The 17,509-nt window shown below is 54.0% G+C and overlaps 1 long non-coding RNA gene across 2 annotated transcripts in view; it reads right to left on the minus strand.

Moving 5' to 3' along the window:
• Positions 1-991: 991 nt before the first annotated feature.
• Positions 992-17,509, minus strand: part of LOC131482662 (uncharacterized) — a 170,955-nt gene continuing 154,437 nt past the window's right edge. For both annotated transcript variants that reach the window (XR_009247205.1, XR_009247206.1), the window contains exon 4: positions 992-1,035. This is a non-coding gene — a long non-coding RNA (uncharacterized LOC131482662). The remainder of the gene's footprint in view (positions 1,036-17,509) is intronic.

The following is a 17,509-nucleotide window of genomic DNA, read 5'->3' on the forward strand; positions in this document are numbered from 1 at the left end:
TAAAAATGAGCATTAATGACGAATCACCTCTTTGACTTTGTGACCTACATACTTAGGAGGCCTTCCCTCACAAAGTAGCAATGGCATCACACCCTTCTCCCTGAGTTCCACAGCTCCCTGCGCACAGAGCTGACGCCCACAGGGAGGCAAAGAGACTGGGCACCACTAGAGAACAGCTGTAACTAGCAAGCAAGTGCCAGTGTGCATCGGGCACACAGAGGGACAATGGGCAATATGGGACACACATGTGATTTTATTTCTTACAGCTCAGAAAGCTAGATAGCATCTTCCAGCACATTCGTGCCCAGGGCAATGAAACAATATACAGCAAGCCACTACAGCTCATACCTGGAGAAAGCAGGACTCGAACCCAAGTAGTGCAGAGCCCACACTCCAGTAGGTTGGGAAGGGTCCAAAGACAATCTGACATGAGCATTCTGATGTGGTTCTCCAGGCCCCACCACCTCCGACACACACACATACACACACTCACCCCAACATGCATCCACCAGAACGACTCTGTTCCCAGATGCCACATCCCTACAGTGTCCTCTGTAAACAGTCAACAGCATCCACCCTGCCTGCATGACAGTCTGAGAGCCAAGAACAGGAAGAGGTTGCTGTACAGTGGCAAAGCATGGAGCTGAGGCAGGACTACAATGCAACGCACTGCCGGGCCAGTGTGCCAAGCTGTCCTCAGCAATGCCCCTGGGAGCTGGCTCCCGGAGACAGTGGGGCAGCCAGGGGCTCCCTGGGGGTCTTAGACTGTGGATCCTCAGAGAGAGCCAAGGCAAAGTTATCCAAGAACATTTGTCCCTTCCCAGGCCCATCATCTGGAGCAGGGCCTGCTCCCCTTGAAGCCGACTCCTGAATTTTCAAAGCAAGACTTGCTCAACACCTTCAACACTCATGCCATTGTCAGTAATGGAGACAAGATCAATAGTACCTTAACCTCCTCCAACAAGGCAGCTACTTACCCAGTCTGAGAACATTCTCCACGGGCCGCTCCCTCACGCTCCGTCCCTTGCATCCATCCTGGGTAAGAGAAACACGGTTTTAATTACACACATCTCTCCCTCCAGGAGATGAGGTTACTTCTCTAAGTAACACAATGGCCACCTCTGCTCCCGCCTCCATAGCTGTGGGAGGGTGTGCCAGAGCCCCTGCCAGGGGAGGCCGAGGTTGCTTTCTAAGAGAGGAATCAGAAGTCTGTAACCCAACCAGGAGCACTTCTGTGCACTCCAGGAGTGAGCAGCACCCACAAAGGTACCTTCCCTCAGCACTCCACAGGGAGAAGGAGCCCTGAGCTCAAAGCCCTTGGGAGAGATCTCCTGCTGTGAAAGGTCCACACCACAGGTTCCCCCACTCAAGGCTCTGGAGCCCTCGGGCTGCTCCACAGCAAGGCTGTGTAAACATAGGCATGCTTCCATGAACAAGGGTGGGGAAGCCCTGCTCACTTGTGTGTGGGTAACCTGGACAGGGTTGTTTGGCACACCAGGGTCTTGTACATCCAGGTGGCCTCTGTCTGTTGAGAGTGAACCCCAGAGCAGGGTCTCAGGACTAACAAGCAGCTAGCCTCAAGACACAAAAGGGTCATGGGATTCGAACTCTCTTTACTTAGGTCTGCATTTCTGCACTTTCATCCACATCTCCCTTTCCTGCCCCCCATCAAAAAACCTCATGAAAATATACATTCAGGTAAAATGATGCCCAGGTTTCAAGATTTTCCACATAAAAATTCATTTCTCTTCTGCATTTGGAAGTTCCCTCAGATACCTGTATCTGCCCAGCCCATAATTCCAGGGCACAGCCAGCCCACAAGTCATGCTGCAAGACGCTGATGCGAGGCTGCCAGGCAAGGCAGGCTAAATGCAAGGAAAGGCCCAGCCCCAGCCAGGAGAGGGGACAGAGGCAAGCAGGCTCTCAGGTAGGGGAGGCCTGATGTGAGATGCACAGAACAGGGTGGCAAGCAGCTCTGGGGCCTGGCCGAGCACCAGCATGCTCCAGATCTACAACAGGGCCGCAGAGCTGACTCCAGGAATGCAGCTGGGAGGCTGGGGTCCAATGGGCGAGGGGTGGGAACAAGGCTTTCTGAGTTCAAGCATCCGGGCCCTTGTTGGCGCCCACAGGACAAGAGGCTGAAGTGCCTCTGGTTGTACTGCACAACCTTCTTGTCTTGGCTCCGGGGAGACTCGGGGTCTAATGTGCAGCCTTCTCCAAGCTGGAACATCGATCTGTGGCCTTTACCTCCACACATCTCTCCCGTTGGACTGTAGGCCTGAGAAGGGCTACAGCTAAGGCTGATTGGGCTACAGAGTCAAGCATGTGGCAAATCCCAAGAAACTCTTGCTGGGTGACTGACCATGCCCCTCCCTGCTCCCCACTGCATTCCCTTTGCTACGATTTTTCTTTTCACTGTAGCCTGTGTATTTCTGGAACCACAGTTTCTGCACAATATGGAGTACAAATAAATAGCTCAGAAAAAGCAGACATAATGAGTCAAGACACAGCAAGACAGCCTTCTGCCAGGCAGCTTCTGGAACAGCATGGCCCCGTGCCCCTGCCTGCCCTCTCCTCCAGGCACCTGCTGAAAGTGCCCTTTCTGAAGCCGCTGCCTGTCCTCCGGAAGCCTTCCCGCCATGCCACTTCCGGAGATTGCATTTCTTCCAGGCCCAGCTGAGAGGTTGCCTAGCAACACTGACAGCCTCCTCACCTCCAAATCCCTAATTTGTGTCTTGCATGGACACAGGGCAGAGGCGGCAGAACCCCAGGGCAGCAGTCTTCTCCACAGCTCTCCAACTTGGAAGGCCTGGGTCTGCCTGTACTGCCTGGGTCAGAGGCCCTGGGCCTCCTGTTCTCCCTGCCAGGGGCTCCTGCTAGGCATGCATATGAGGCAGGCAGGCAGGGAGACAGCACTGTGAGCCACAGGGCTGTTGGATGTGATTGGCAGTTCCAAATCCAAAGAAATGAACCTGAGATGAAACCTCACAGCTCTAAGTGGGAGAAGACCTCCTCGCTCCAGCAGCCACACCACCTTGGAGATGTCCTGTTCTTGGACAGACACTGTATTTCTCAGCTAGGAAGCTCCAAAACATACAACCACGCAATTACATGAAAAGTTCACTAACACCATGGTTAAACAGTGTGTGAATTGTAAACATCTTAATTCAAAAGCAAGACAGCTCACAGTACTCACCTGGGGAAGCAGAGAGACAAAGAGAAATTGGGGAGGGAGGATAGTTTTATCGGTGGCTTTACAGAAGCCTCAACCAAGAAGAAAGAACCCCAATCTCACGGGCAGAATCCATCAGTAACCCCTGCTAGATACCTGCATGCCCTCAACCATCACTTTCTTCTCAGAATAACCCCAAGGTCCAAAGCCCCTAGTCATCGGCCTAGTACCCCAGAGGAGTGCCTCCCTCACAGTTCACCCCAAGTACTCATGCCGGTTGCTTGAAAGCTGCCAGGTTAACAGCCATGGATAAATCCAGCTCTAAGAAACTAACACACAGGGCCAATGGCAAATCATGCCTTCAACATCTATGCCCTATTTGTACCTTCCAGCCTGGATCCATGGGGGGCCTCTCAGTGTGGACTCAGAGAAGTAGGCAGACTGAACTTGGTGCCCTAGGGAGTGCCAGGAGGAAGTGCCTGCTGCAGTGACAGGCAATGATACAGGGGCACTGCAGCATCCCCTTTGGGACCTCTGGGTTCTTGCCTCTGCACCCCAATACATCACATATACACACACCTTCCTAGGCCAGGCTGTGTTTTTCCTCTCCTCTCCTGAGGGTTTCATTTCCACTTGTACTCTCATCTCCTATGGGAAGTCCTGAATATACCATCCCGGCATGACAGCTGGTTGCTAAGCCAGCAGGAGCCCAGGGTTTAGCTGAGCCCTCACGTTGACACTCCAGCTTCTATGTCTTTACAACTCCCCGGACAGCAGGCTCCCCATTTGCAGCATGAGGAGCCAGGCTAGACTGTCTATGATTACTTATACCATTAATCACCTTTTTGGCTTGCTTATTTGTTCTGACTTGGCACCAAACAGCAGCAGTAATACTGACTGCAACTGTAAAAATAACTATTGAGGTAGTTAAGATACTAAATGATGTACATGCATCATCACACTTTAGGGCTTCTTATAGACACACAGATACACACAAAGAAGATGAGAGGATAGGCTGCACTTGACCCAAGTCTCACGCCTAGGAAGGCAGAATCCTGGTTCTCCAGATGGACCCAGCTCTGAACTTCACCCACTACTGGGCATTCAGTCACCATGGAGAAGGGATGCAAAAGACTCAAAAACAAGACAAGAGTGACAATGTCTCTTTGCACAGGGCTCCCACCCATTCTGAATGCCCTACCCAGCTCCACTCCTTCCTCACACACAACGAATTTCTGAAAACAACCACAGCTAAGCAAATCCCACCAGGTGCTGCCTGACTCAAGTGTGTCTCCATGCAGCACTCCTGCCCATGCACCCTGGAGCATGGACACATGGGCAGTCAGTGCAGACTGAACCCAGGGCTAGGGTCTGCGAGAGGCCAGGTATCTTCAGGAATGCCTTGTTGCCTGCTCCCCAAGCACCACTTCTCACCTGCACTTGCTTACCATGGGGAACCTGCACCCAGCAAGACATCAACCATGACTTGGGAAGGGAAGCCAGCTGCATCTGACCTTGAACTGGGTGCCCAGAGAAGGGCCATTGATCCCTGTTGTCCCACCCATCACCCAAGGGCTAGGACACAGGGCTGCTTTCCTTGGGATCCAGGTGACAGGTGCTGGGGGCCCAAGGCAGCTGCAGGTCCCAGCAGCTGGTGTCACAGGGATGCCTTGGGAACTCACAGAGCACTAGCTCACATTCCCCCGTCCAGGTCTGCCACCCCACACCATTCAGCTCACACCAGGAAAACAAAGCCAAAGAGATTACACTGATTGTGGACTGGGGGGACGTGGTCCTATGTGAGCTCTTGTTTCTGGCGACCATCACTGTGTAGGCTGCTAGTTGTCACAGCGTTCATGACTCCTCAGCAAGGTTTACAAACTTGTTCACTCAGCGTGAGTCACTCTCTTTGCTTGCTCACACACATGACTTACAAATCACTACAACCCAGGGAGAACATGTGACCTAATCATCTCTTTAGATGATTCCCCAGAGCCAGGGTAAGGGTGTGGTCAGCCTCAACCACCCCTGACCCCAGTAGGCAGTAGCCTTCTCTGGGGAAGATAAGGGGACAGAAGGACCCCAGCAGATGCTGAACACTCTCAGTGGGCTCAGAGAAGTATAGACCCAGGCTCCCATGTTCACTCAGCCCCGCTGTGTGCCCAGCCCCGACATATAGGGGTGGGAAGTGGGGTTCATGGAGCCCTGGTTCAGCCCAGCTTAGAAATCATAGCATGTGACTCAAAGTCACTGATGCTGCTGAGCTGGTCACCCACAGGGCCACCGTGAGGACAGGAGAAAGGACCATTGTGTGTGAAGACTCTCAGGGTACACAGAGCATCGTGGCATGCTCAATGAGCATGGGTCACTTTGCAGGACAGAGCAGCAGCATGCATGATGGTGTACAGGATGCTGCCCCTGCCCAGCGAGCTGCCCAGTCACCCCCATACCACCTAGAGCCTAGATCCCCTGCAGTGGTTGCAGGAGGGGCAGCTCCATCCCTGGCCTGCCCCTGCAGCCGGGCCATGGCTCCTATTCATCTTTCCAGAATCCCCTCTGCAGTCCTCCTTATCCTTTGCCTATGAGGTCCAGACTTGCTCTCAAACTCCAGCCCTCACATGGCTCCACAAAACTAGAGATGGCAGCCAGTACTTTCTCCCCCATGGTGGGGCTGTCCCAGCACCCTGCCTACATTCGCAAAGGACATAGCAACAAAATTCATGCCTTCCCCTCTCGGGCCCCATGCTGGACTCCACCACTCTTTGGATAAGCCTCCCTCCTGTTCAGTCATCTCCTAGGGCAAGGCCTGGAAATATCACCTTTAGGGCTGCCACCTGCAGTGCCCAGGTTGGGCACGTCCCTCTCCCCTCCCCAGGAGCCTGGGGATGTTGCACAGGCCAGGACATGCAGACCCCGCTCCTATCCTACCTTGGATGGAGCAAGGCAGTGGCAGCCACATGTCCAGTGCGTACATGGGTCCTACTTTGTTGGCCAACTCTTGCTGACAGCCCAGCTTGTCCAGTCACCTCCTTCAATCTTCCCCACAGTCCCGCCTAGGCATGAAACACTGCCCCACCCAGGGTCAGCCCAGCTCAACCTGCAGGGAGTGACAGAGCCAAGCCAGGGATGCAAGGGGAGGCCTAGGAGGGGACACAGGGCTAATCTCCTTGGGTAGAGAAGCCCAGGTGTGGACAGCATGACCAGAGGGGCCCAGGAGGCTGTTATCAGAGCAGTGATGTGCCTGAGGGTTGGTAACCAGCATCCCTAGGCTGGTCTGTGATGCTGGGCAGTAGCTTCCCACTCCAACATCTCCCCCACCTGCTGTGGACACAGAGGCTGCAAGAGAAACAACTGATGGCTGAGTGACCCTCATAGAAAAGGGGTATTTCTTGCCGGGAGACCCGAAGTCCAGCCAGAAAAACTTGGATGAAAGGAAATCAAGCAGGGATGGTGTCCATGCTGTTGCACTGTAGTTAACTCCCTCTTCCTGCTTCCATCCAGGCTCTAAATGTTCAATGTAATGCTGAAAGGAGACCAAACAATGTACGGCAGTAGTGGGAAGGATGGAGGCAGAGATGGAATGGGGGGAAGAGCAGAGGATGAGCAGATGTGACAAGAGGAGGGTGTCCACACCAGCATCCCAGCAGCCTCCCCTACCCCCAGACCCCTCCCCACAGCAATGCTGCCAACCACAGGCCTGAGGCTGGGCACACCCTGGCTGTCACCCAGGGCAGCAGTAAGAGGCACCTGAAGGGCAAGGAGAAGGGGGCTATCCCAAAATGGGGATTCCAACATCCCAACTGTCCTTTAGTGCCTCAGGCCATGCCTGGTTTTGGGGGCTGTAGCTCTGGGCTCCCCTCTCCCACATACTGTCCCAACAACTCTGCTTTCAAAGAGGGATCAGCTGTTCCCAGCTGCCCACACCCAATGACTCTCCTCCAAGGATATTGGGGCACAGACACTCAACACTGTGGTTAAAATGCCACTTGGGGTGCCTACATCTCATAACATAGTGCCTGCGGCAAAGTCCCAGCTCTATGTCTTATTCCAGCTTCTAGTTAATGCCCACCCTGGAGGACGGGTGGGATCAGGCAGCAGGTGGTAGCCCCAGTGCTTGGGTCCCTGACACTCATTTGAGTGACCCAGATAGAGTTCCCATCTCCCCTCTTTGACCTGGTGCAGTCCTGGCTATTGTGGGCACTTGGAGAGTGAAGTAGTGCATGGAAGACCTCTCTGTTTCTTCCAAATCAATTTGAAAGCAAGAAGGAAATAGGCTCTGCCTTCCCCAAGTTCATTCTGATTCTGCCCTTAATCTTCTGCGCAGAGCAGCTTCCCTCATTGATGCAGCACTGTTGCCTGCTGCCTGTGATGGAGACTTGACAGCCACTCCCACCAGCACCTACCTCATCTCTGTGAGCCCTAACATCCCACGAGAAACAACAATGCAGCCACCACGAGGGCAGGGACGGCCAAAGACACCCACCCTGCCAGCCTGGGGGACATGAGCCAAGGCCTCCCTTCATCACACGATCCCTGAGGGGCTCAGCAAAGTGACTGAAGCATCATGGTGGAACCAATTACACATGCCGATCACAAGTCCATGCCGGGACGCAGGGGCGCCCAGGCAGTAGAGGGGATTTATGGGCCAAACCCGATTTCCCAGAATCCCACGAACTCAGGAATGGAGCAACGCAGAACCTGAGAGAGCTTTTCCTCCAGGTCTCACTGGGAGTCGGCCTATTTTTGGAGGGCTTTGGCCTCGCCTGCTTGCTGTACTTTATTGCTGGCAGAGAGATGGGAAATTTATTACTTTACAAATCATACCCCTCACAGCATAAATGAACTGTCTGGCTGCGGCACGCTTGGGCCCAGATGATTTGCAAAACGTCTAATGGTAAGCGGGGTTATGCTATCTGCTTACGGCCTCTGAGACAAAAGCAAGCCGTAACACGGAGCATCTGCACAGTGTAACGCCGGCCCGGCAAATTGGCTGCGACTCGTCAATGTTGGCTCGGCAGCATTACATAACTCGGAGCGCTCTGCCTGGGGCTCAGCGGCGCACGGGGCAGCCCTGAGGCCCGGCAGCCAGCCCTGATGGGGCTGTGCGTGACAAGCAGGGCACTGGTGGGGCTCAGGGACTGGGGTCAGGGCCAGGCTGAGCTCCACAGCCAGGCCACTTCTGGGGGCCTGCTAGCTATCAGGAGGCTGGGCAGCTTCCCCACCCCCGGCACGGGGGTGCACTGAACAGCCCTCCTCCCCCAATTCCCCCCAAATCTGGCATGAAACTGCTACACCCTTGAGGTGCAAACAGGAACCAGTAAGTGCTTAGAGCCCATGAGGTGGCTGATACCCTCTGCTGGCTGCTGACAGAGGACATCAGGACCACAGATGTCACACAGGGGGCACGTGGGCATCCCCAGGTACAAGACGGCCGATAGGTTATTCTAGACATCAAGGTCGCTTGAGTGGTACAGGATTAGACGGCGCTCCGTTAATGAGTTTTTTTCCCTCCACTCAGCAATGAAGTATAAAAAGGCTCCAGTGAAGAGGGAGCCCACGCTGCCTCTGGGAGCTTGCACTGGTCCAAAGAGAAGGTCAAGGACAGAATCACCAGGAGCCCAAGAGACCCGCTCTCCAGGAAGTCAGGGAGCAGAGTCAGCAGGGAAAGCTGGATGGGCACTTGCTTGGATCATCAGGTCATGAAAGACGGAAGACAACTCCCACACCAGCACTGCCCCAGGCCCAGCTGTGGCCTGCAGTGCAGATCTTGCTTCAAACAAGCCTCATGTCCACCAGGGCTTGGGCACCTGTATTCCCTTCACAGGTAAGGACAGGGAGCCAGGGGCCCTATGCACATGCAGAGAGGATGCTCACACGGGCTTGGCAGGGAGCTCAGAGAAACATGAACTTGTCTTGACTCCCCATGTGTTAAAGCCTTCAGCTGGAAAGCCAAAATCCAACAGTTTTCTGAACCCTGATGTGTAAAGACAGAAAGGGGATTTGAAGAAACTGTGATCTTTAAAAACAGCAGAACCATCTTGCTACCATAGCGAATTGCAACTGTGCTTGCCAGCCTTTGGAATCCGTTCAAAGACTCATTCACAGGCGGCCTGACTTGCACCTAGGAGCCTTGAGGGGGGACAAGCACTCAGCCCTGGTGAGGTGGCATCATCCTCTCACTCATCCCCCCCCACACACACACCCTCTCTCACCTGCTCCCACCCTAGGAAAGGCTCCACACCTAAGGGGTCTCTGGGCTTTCCAGTTCCTTCCATGTCACATGCCAGTTGCATATCCATCCTGGGATCCCCCAGGAAGCTCAGCCTCAGCGAGTGGAGTTTTTACAGCATTGGGCGCAATGCTTTCCAGCAGGTTTCATACAGCGGCACTGGCAGGACTCTATAGGGACCTCTCAGGTGCTAGGGAAGCTTGCAGGAAGTATCGCAGGCTATGAGCTCTCAGGAGAACTCTGAGAGTTTGGGAAACCATTAGCACGTGGAGCTATGCCAGCTTGAGCCCTAACATCCCTGGCTCCCAGAGAACAAGACAAAGAGGTTTTCCCAGCCCGGCAGATTGGCACAGCTCCTCTGACACCGCCAAGTAGACACAAATGGCTCCATCTTGCCACATTCGTGAAACAGCCCCATGCCCCCACTTTGCACACCCTTTTCTAGGTGACAACCTCCTTGAAATGGGCCTATGGCAGCAGCAGCCACCAGGAAAGGCTCCACCACCACTGCCACGGACCCTTCAATGAACCCAACAGCTGAGAACACAGGATGTCGTTTTAACTAGGAAGTTCTAGGGGCCACTGGGTTTTCCCATATCTGGGGCCAGGGGCTGCAGGCAGCACTTCCAGGCCCCTGTACCAGCTCCCAAGGTTTCCCACTTTGTACGCAATGCTAAAGGGGTTTCAAGCACCCAAAGCCTCCCAGCAGAGCTCAGCACAAGATGATCTAGGTAGCCAGGCAAGGACCACCACACCCTCAGCCCCTGTGCTTTCAGCTGGCCTTGCCCCTGGCCCACGGACTCCCACCTGCACTTGAAGCCAATCAGACCCCTGGAGCTGAATTTGGGGCTCCAAGAGAATCACAGAGCAGCAGACAAGGCTGAAAATTTCAGTATTTCCCAAAGCTGATGGCCTCTCTGCTTCTCCCACAGAAGAGTCAGAAGCCAAGGATACAGATAAAGGGGAGAGGGCCTTTCACCAACAGGTGGATGGGCAAACTGGGCCACTGACACCCACCTCTGGGCCTGGAGCTGACTCCTTCCAGGATTTGCCTGCTATGGCCTGAGCTGGGCAGGGAGCAGGGGTGGGACACAGGGAGAGTCCATCACAGAGTGAACCTGACTCTGTTGGGGAAGCAGCCAGTCACAGGGGGCCAGCCCTTTGGTGGGGTCTGGCCCAGCAGCACAGCCCTCTGGGGGCCAGAAGCCACAGTTGCCCAGACTCTAGCAATGCTCGCTGATGGATAGGTCTGGTGGATCTCCGCATCTTGAGCTATCCAGGTTCCCCAGTGCTATAGATGCTGCCTCAAAACAGAACTCACAGTGGGCATAGGGAAGGGGATGGGACTCAGGGAGCCATGTTGTTTTCTAGAAAGTTCTATCTATGTCAGAACTGCCAAAAACTGCTCTCTATCTCAGGCCTGCTCCAGGACTGAACTCTCCAAGGCCCATCCTACCCATACCTCTGGCAGCCACAGCCTCCTATAGGAGGCTTTTCACAAGTTTTCAGCCTGTGTTGTCCTGAGGGGCTCTGCTGCACATACACATGGGTCCTGTAAACCACGGAGCTACCCCTGGGCCTCTGTGAGCTCTGCTGTGGGCCTGGGCCCGCACATGGGCCATGCAGATGGAGCTAGAGCAAGGAGAGGATGTGGTGCCTCCTGATGGTCAGGGGCCTCTGCCTGACCTTATAGAGGGAAGACCAAGTCCAGAGACTTGACAGGCAAAGGTAGGTCTCACAGGGAAGCTGGAAGAAGGGGAGTGTATGGCTTAGCCCAGACCTTGGTGTTGTTAAGACAAGCACCATGCCCCTTTTGTTAGCGCAAGGTACCTGGACAGGTTGGTGTGGGGGAGTGAGGCAGGGAAGACGACAGCTCAAGGATGGACACCTGACCCCCTACTTCCAGGTGACGGGCAGCTCTCCTGAAGCTCAGCTCCAGTGCCAGCCCTCCCCCACCCTGGTGTGGCATGGATCTGGCGATTGGCAAGGCTCCAACAGTGCAGGCATGGAGAAGGCCCCCACCACACTGAAATGTGCATTTGATCAAGGTTGCAAAGACGGTGTAACGTGAGTTCTCCACATCTACTGGATTTCTGCAAAAGAGCCCAGAACTCCTCACTCAAGTTCAACCTCAGGTCTCGGGAAAAATGAGTTTGTTAATTCAAGCAATTCCCCAGTGGTCAGTAGTTTATACCACGTGCTCTGCAACAATGCGCCCGAGTCAGGGAGAAGTTGAATTACTTCCTAGGGGAGAGCCAAGGACTATCTGTTAACCTTGACAGGCTCCGCAGCCTCCCGCGCCGGCTGGCCCCACTGCCTGGAGGCTGGGGGAGGGCTCAGGTTCCACCCTGCACACCCCCACACGAGGCAGCTCCCACTGCTGCACCCTGCAAGCTAACAGTTGGGGTCTGCCTTGGCCAGCCTTCTCGGAAGCCCATCTCTGTGGCAGGCACTGGGGCCATAGGATGGTGGCCCTCTTGCCAAGCAGATCCAGGGAGTTGGCACAATGGCTCATGTGGATGAGTGGCAGGCTCCCTGTGGTAGGCTGGTCCCAGACAGGAAATGTTGGGGAGGGTCCCAGTTAGGGAAAATTAATTCTCAGCTAGAGATGGCCACTTGGTAAAGTTCACCCGGCGGATATGTACTGGATACTCCTCCTCCAGGTCACTACCACTGTGCTGACCCCTGGAGCTTCCTGCTACACCTAGGGGGACATGGTGGGAAGGGTGATGACACGTCCCTGGACAATAGACCACAGGTAGACACAGCTCCCTTCCAGGCTGTTTATCACGTAGTCTCCACAACAGCCCTTTAAGGAGGCACAAGTGCTACCCGACTACCCAGAGATAGAAACGGAGGGACCTATCAAATACGACTCAGCTAAGAATCAGTGCTACAGGGATTTGGCCTAAGGCACACAGGCACCTGAGCCATTGTCATTTCTCACCAAGGGGATCACTCTCAATACATCACAAAAAAGCATCTGTGCCACCCCTACGCACACACACACTAACCTACCCTAGGTCAGGTGTGCACAGGTCCCCAGGGAATGGCCTGCTCAGGGTAGCTACAAGGGATCTGAGCCCGGAGCTGGAGCTGTTGGCTGCCCTGCCCACATGGCTGTCAGGCAAGCTCCTCTGCCCCCCACCCCCCGGGCTGATCCTCAGCACTAAGCCCACAGCACTGCTGAGAGAATAAAACAGAACAGTGTTGCCAACGAAGACTGTGGCTGACATGTGTAACAATGGCTGCTCCCAGTACCGCGAGGGGCCACATGGGGAAAATGTTCAAACACTCACAACCAAGTGAAACTGCAGTGTAAGGTTATTTTGCTGCAAATGTCTGTGAACCCTACGTATTGCTTTTTCATAACGCACCTTTTCTGCAAGCTTTTGGCAGACCCATATGTGAAGATCCGTATGTGAAATACCCATGCACAGAAAGCCCTGAGTGGGCTGCATTTAAGGGGAAGAAGAAACACTGTATAACTATTACTTTCAACTGTGGGCTGAGCTAGACTGACAAGGGTCCTGGTTTACTTTTATTTAAAAACAAAACAAAACAAACAAACGGCCTTGGTTTTATATGCAGGCATGTCTCAAAGTTCACAGAAAATAGAAATAAAAGTGTGTACATTTTCCATGAATTTGTTGGAACTAACTCATGGTTATAGAGTTATGCAGAAGAAGAGAAAGAAAGGTTTTCCATTTGCTGGATCACTCCCCTATTGTCTGCAATGGCCAGGGCTGGGCCAGACTGCAGCCAGGGGGCCTGGAATGCCACCCAGGTCCTCCAGAAAGTACTCCAGACATCCCCTGCTGCCTTTTCCAAGTACATCAGCCGGAACTGCAACTGGCTCTCATATGGGATCCAGGTGTCGCAGGCAGTTGCTAAGGCATCGCAATACCTGCCCCAAGATTCCTCTCAGTCTCTTTCCACGAGCTCGCTGAAGCTCTCTCTATTCTGATGATCTGTCCCATGTTCTCAGCCTTTTATTCCCTCCTGTTCTTTTGCTACAACCCCAATAGCACATATAGTGCAAACACAGAGCTCAGGTCACAGTGACTGATACTGCCACTACAAACAAGGTCAGGGGAGGAACATTGCCTGTATACCAAGAGTTCTAGCATCCAAACGTCCAGTGCACTTGACTTTGCAGAGAGCTCATTCATGGCTCCCTCTGAAAATCCAACCCAGAGCAGACATCTACATGCTACAAAACAAAGCTTGGGAGAAACATGCCCACGTGCCCCATCAGCCAGGACCGCCAGGACCACCAGGACACGCAGTGACATGCTTCCAGTTCCAAACCTCGACAAGTGACCGCGAGTGACAGAGTTCCTCTGCTGCTGAGCACCAGGGACCTTTCACAGCGCCAGCGAGGGAGGGATCGGTCTTTCCCAAGGCCCAAGCAGTGGGCTGGGGACCAGAGAGGTCCAAGGACATTGCTGCGAGCCACTTGTCCATGGGACAGTGGACACGGGGCCAGGAGAGAATTGCAGCAGCTCCGATGGTGACTGTTTTTAGGGTAAGACACTGCTCCCCCTCAAAGAGGTCATGGCTCTGCCTTATAGCACCCTGACCAAGTTTTCCATTAAATCATCCCGACCCAGAAGGGACTCCAGAGCTGTCTGCCTGGAGTGCTATCTTCCTTCCTGGCTGTGGGAATCTTCAGCCTCCCAGGGGCCTGGAGAGGAAAGATGCCAAAGAGCTACCTCTGGTTCCAGCCTGGCTCCATGGGCCCTGGTCAGGCTGCCATGGTCTCCTTACCATGGATTGCACAGCCATGGAGAGTCCAACTTCTAAGAGGCACCTACCCAGTTCATGCCTTCCTCCCACACCACAGATACCAGGAGCCACAGCTGCTTCCCTGCATACACTCTGCCCTGGTCCCAGACTGGCCATGTGTGTGCTGGTGCCTTTGCTGCCCATGGCAGAGGGCTCAGAAGACGAGTCCCAGGAAGAAGGCAGCTGGACACTCAGGGGAAGCTGGGTAAGTCACACCCCTGCCCTTTCCCATTGGCACAGGGTGGCAAGGGGTGCAAGTAGAAGGGATGAGGCCTCTCCACCTCTGAACACAGCTCAGAGAGCAGCTGAGCCAGCCACACAAAAGGAGGAGAGATGAGAAACAGCCCACTGAAGCTGTGAAAAGTCCGTTTTCTGCAGCTTCTTCGGAAGCCAGGATTTATTCTCCAAGTGGGCAGGGCTACTGGTTCAGCCATTCCCCATGGTCTCCCTGCGTGCTCCAAGAGTGCTTGTTCTGGAAGATGGGAACTCCACCCAGGTGTCAGGACTACATGTCCAGTGACAGCACAATATCACGGTCCTGCAGCACCACATCCCTTGTAAACTGATCAGCCAGGCTCAAGGCAGACTGAGCCACTGGCCCAAGCCTGCCAGGGCGAAGCTAAGAAGCCGCAGGTGGGAACAGCAGGGTTGCTGCTTCTCACTGTCGGCCCATGTTTACCAACCTCTGGCTGCCCCATGCTGAGCTGTGGCCTCCTCCCATGTGCCCTGTGTGGCTCTGAGCAAAAGCAATCCCCGCAAAGCACATGGACTCAGTGACGCATGGACAGCAGCTGTCACATATGTGGAAGTCCACCTGCTATAGCCATGACACAAACACCTTCACACACAGAAGTCCAGCCACAGACACCATTATACATAAGAACGTCCACCTGCTGTAACCAGCACGCACAAGCATGTCTACCCACCATAGCCCACTGTGGCAGACCCACTGAGGCAAACCCAAGCATGCCCCTTAACAGGAGGCTATGTATCCACTCTCCCTGAGTAGTTAACTCACCACAGACCTCAGCACAGCTTGCCCAGCAGACTTGACCCCAGTGCTTCTGGAGGTGCAGGCCCTGCCCCAGAAACACAAGTACCTGTGGGGCCCACTGGGGCTCTGCCTTTTCCAGCCTCTCCCCAGGCCCCCTGGGACTGCTGGGGGTGAGCTCAGTAGGTCTTTGTTCAACCAGGGTGACTCGGCCCAGGTGCCAGGCACACACATTGCAGGGCATACCACACAGTCCCTCCCAACTGCTCACCCTTAGTCTGGGGTACCCCCTGACACACACACACTTTTCAGCTAGCAAGCCGGTGGCAGGGGATGCCCACCCTGCTCCTGCTTTGGCTGACCTGGGAGGGTGGGGTCCTCCCAGACCCCTTTGCCAGGCTCATTTTCCACCTCTTGCCACCCCCTCCATCCTCCAGCACCTGTTTTGCCATATGCTGATGAGAATGAACTTTTCCTTCACAGTTTAAATATCCTCGAACACACACTGATCACAGTTCTATTCCCAGGCCTCTGCACCTCCCTCCTCACCGTCAGCATGATGCACTTCCTGGCACTGCACAGGCCTCTGGGTCAGTGTCACCTGCTCTGAAAAGCCTGTCCTGCCCCTTCTCATTCAGGAACCTACTCCCTGCTCCCTCCAGCAGCTCGGCATAAAGGGCTGTTCTGAGGCTGCCTGTTCACCTGGGGCTGCACTTTGGGTTCCAGTCTTCATCTGCTGCTGGATGATCGATCAGCTTCTCAGAGCAGAAGGTTCACCTTGCTCATTCACGGTTACCTCCCCTGTGCCCGGCCCACACCTGGCGCACAAAGGCAGCTAGCTCCATGCACACTCTGGGCCAACAATCGAACACAAGTCCAGAGACAGAAATGAGAGCTATCCGTACCTCACATTCACCACCCTTGAACAAAAACAAAAAAGCCTTAACAAATTTGGAAACTAAATACAAGTAAAAGTGCCAACGGAATGAAACGATGTGCTTAGCTAACATTAAATGGTCAGGAATGGGTTTAATAGTAGGAAGATGAAACCTCGGGCCAGTTCTGCTTCTGTATTCTGATGTAACGAATGCCAGTAGAGTGGAAGCTGCAGACAGATGTACACAAACAAAAGTGGCGAGACATTGAACCGCATGCAAGAGATGGCCACTCTAGACACAAAACCAACCCTGCCCGGAACCTTCAGGCATCCATTTTAACAAGGCATTACTCCATAAAACTGTCTTGTTCTCAGGCAGCCACAACTGCTTTGCAGAAGTGCTAAAATCCCCCTTAAACACACACTTGGTCCATTTCTTTCTAATGCTCACTCCAGAAGTCTCTTCCTCCCATCCTTACCCAGGTGCTTGTTGCCAGCAAGCTGCCACGAGCCACACGTGGATCTGCAAGCCACATGACCCTGGCCACTGCCAACAGGTGCTTTGGACTCTGCCCTACATGCCACCTGGGCTCTGCTCCATGCCATTTCTATCTGAATGGATGCAGCTGAATCCAGCTAGCTTGGCACCGTGGCCCATGGTGCCACCCTTAGCGCAAACATGAGAGCCATCTTGAAGCAGCCAAGGAGCCTCTTGAATCATGGAATGATAACACGTTAGTAGGCGGCTACCCCGACAAGCTTGCAAAGATCATTTGACTTTTAACAGACTTTTTGAAAGATTTACTATTTATTGTAAAGGAAGAGTGATGGAGGAGGGGAGGGAAAAGGGAAAAAAGGGGGAAGGGAAACAGAGGGGAAGGGAGAGGAGGGGAGACAGATTCTGTATCTGTTGTCCATCCCCCAACTGACTGCAGTGATCAAGGCTGTCCATCTGGGTCTCCCAGATGGGTAACAGGGCCCCCAACACTGGATTGTCTTCTCCTGCCTTCCTGAGCCCACCAACAGGAAGCTGGACTGGAAGCTGACCAACTAGGAAACAGCCTTTAGTTACTCTGACATGGGATGCACTGTTGCAAGGGGCTGCTTATCCTGCAACACTATGGTTCTGCCTCTTAGTGGATTTCTATTGAAATGCAACTGCAGATCTTTGCAAACTAAGACACAAGGCTCTGAGCCACCAATGTCTTAGCCAAAATGCCATGGCCTGAGCACTGGCCACAGTTGCCTGGCACCGATGCATCCCGATTCCAGCACAGGGACCAGACACAGTCACACCCACTAGCAGTGTGACTGTGAGGGCGACACAAAAGCCCTCAAGTCCCGACTCATGCTAGGCCCATGCAGGTTGTGAACCCTCTGCTTGCATTCCCACATGTTTGAAGTTGTTCCGTCATTCTGGCGTCCGCCAGAGCTTTCCAGGGACAGAGGCAT

The sequence above is a fragment of the Ochotona princeps genome, chromosome 19 (genome assembly GCF_030435755.1).
Source record: "Ochotona princeps isolate mOchPri1 chromosome 19, mOchPri1.hap1, whole genome shotgun sequence".
NCBI classification, from domain to species: Eukaryota; Metazoa; Chordata; class Mammalia; order Lagomorpha; family Ochotonidae; genus Ochotona; species Ochotona princeps.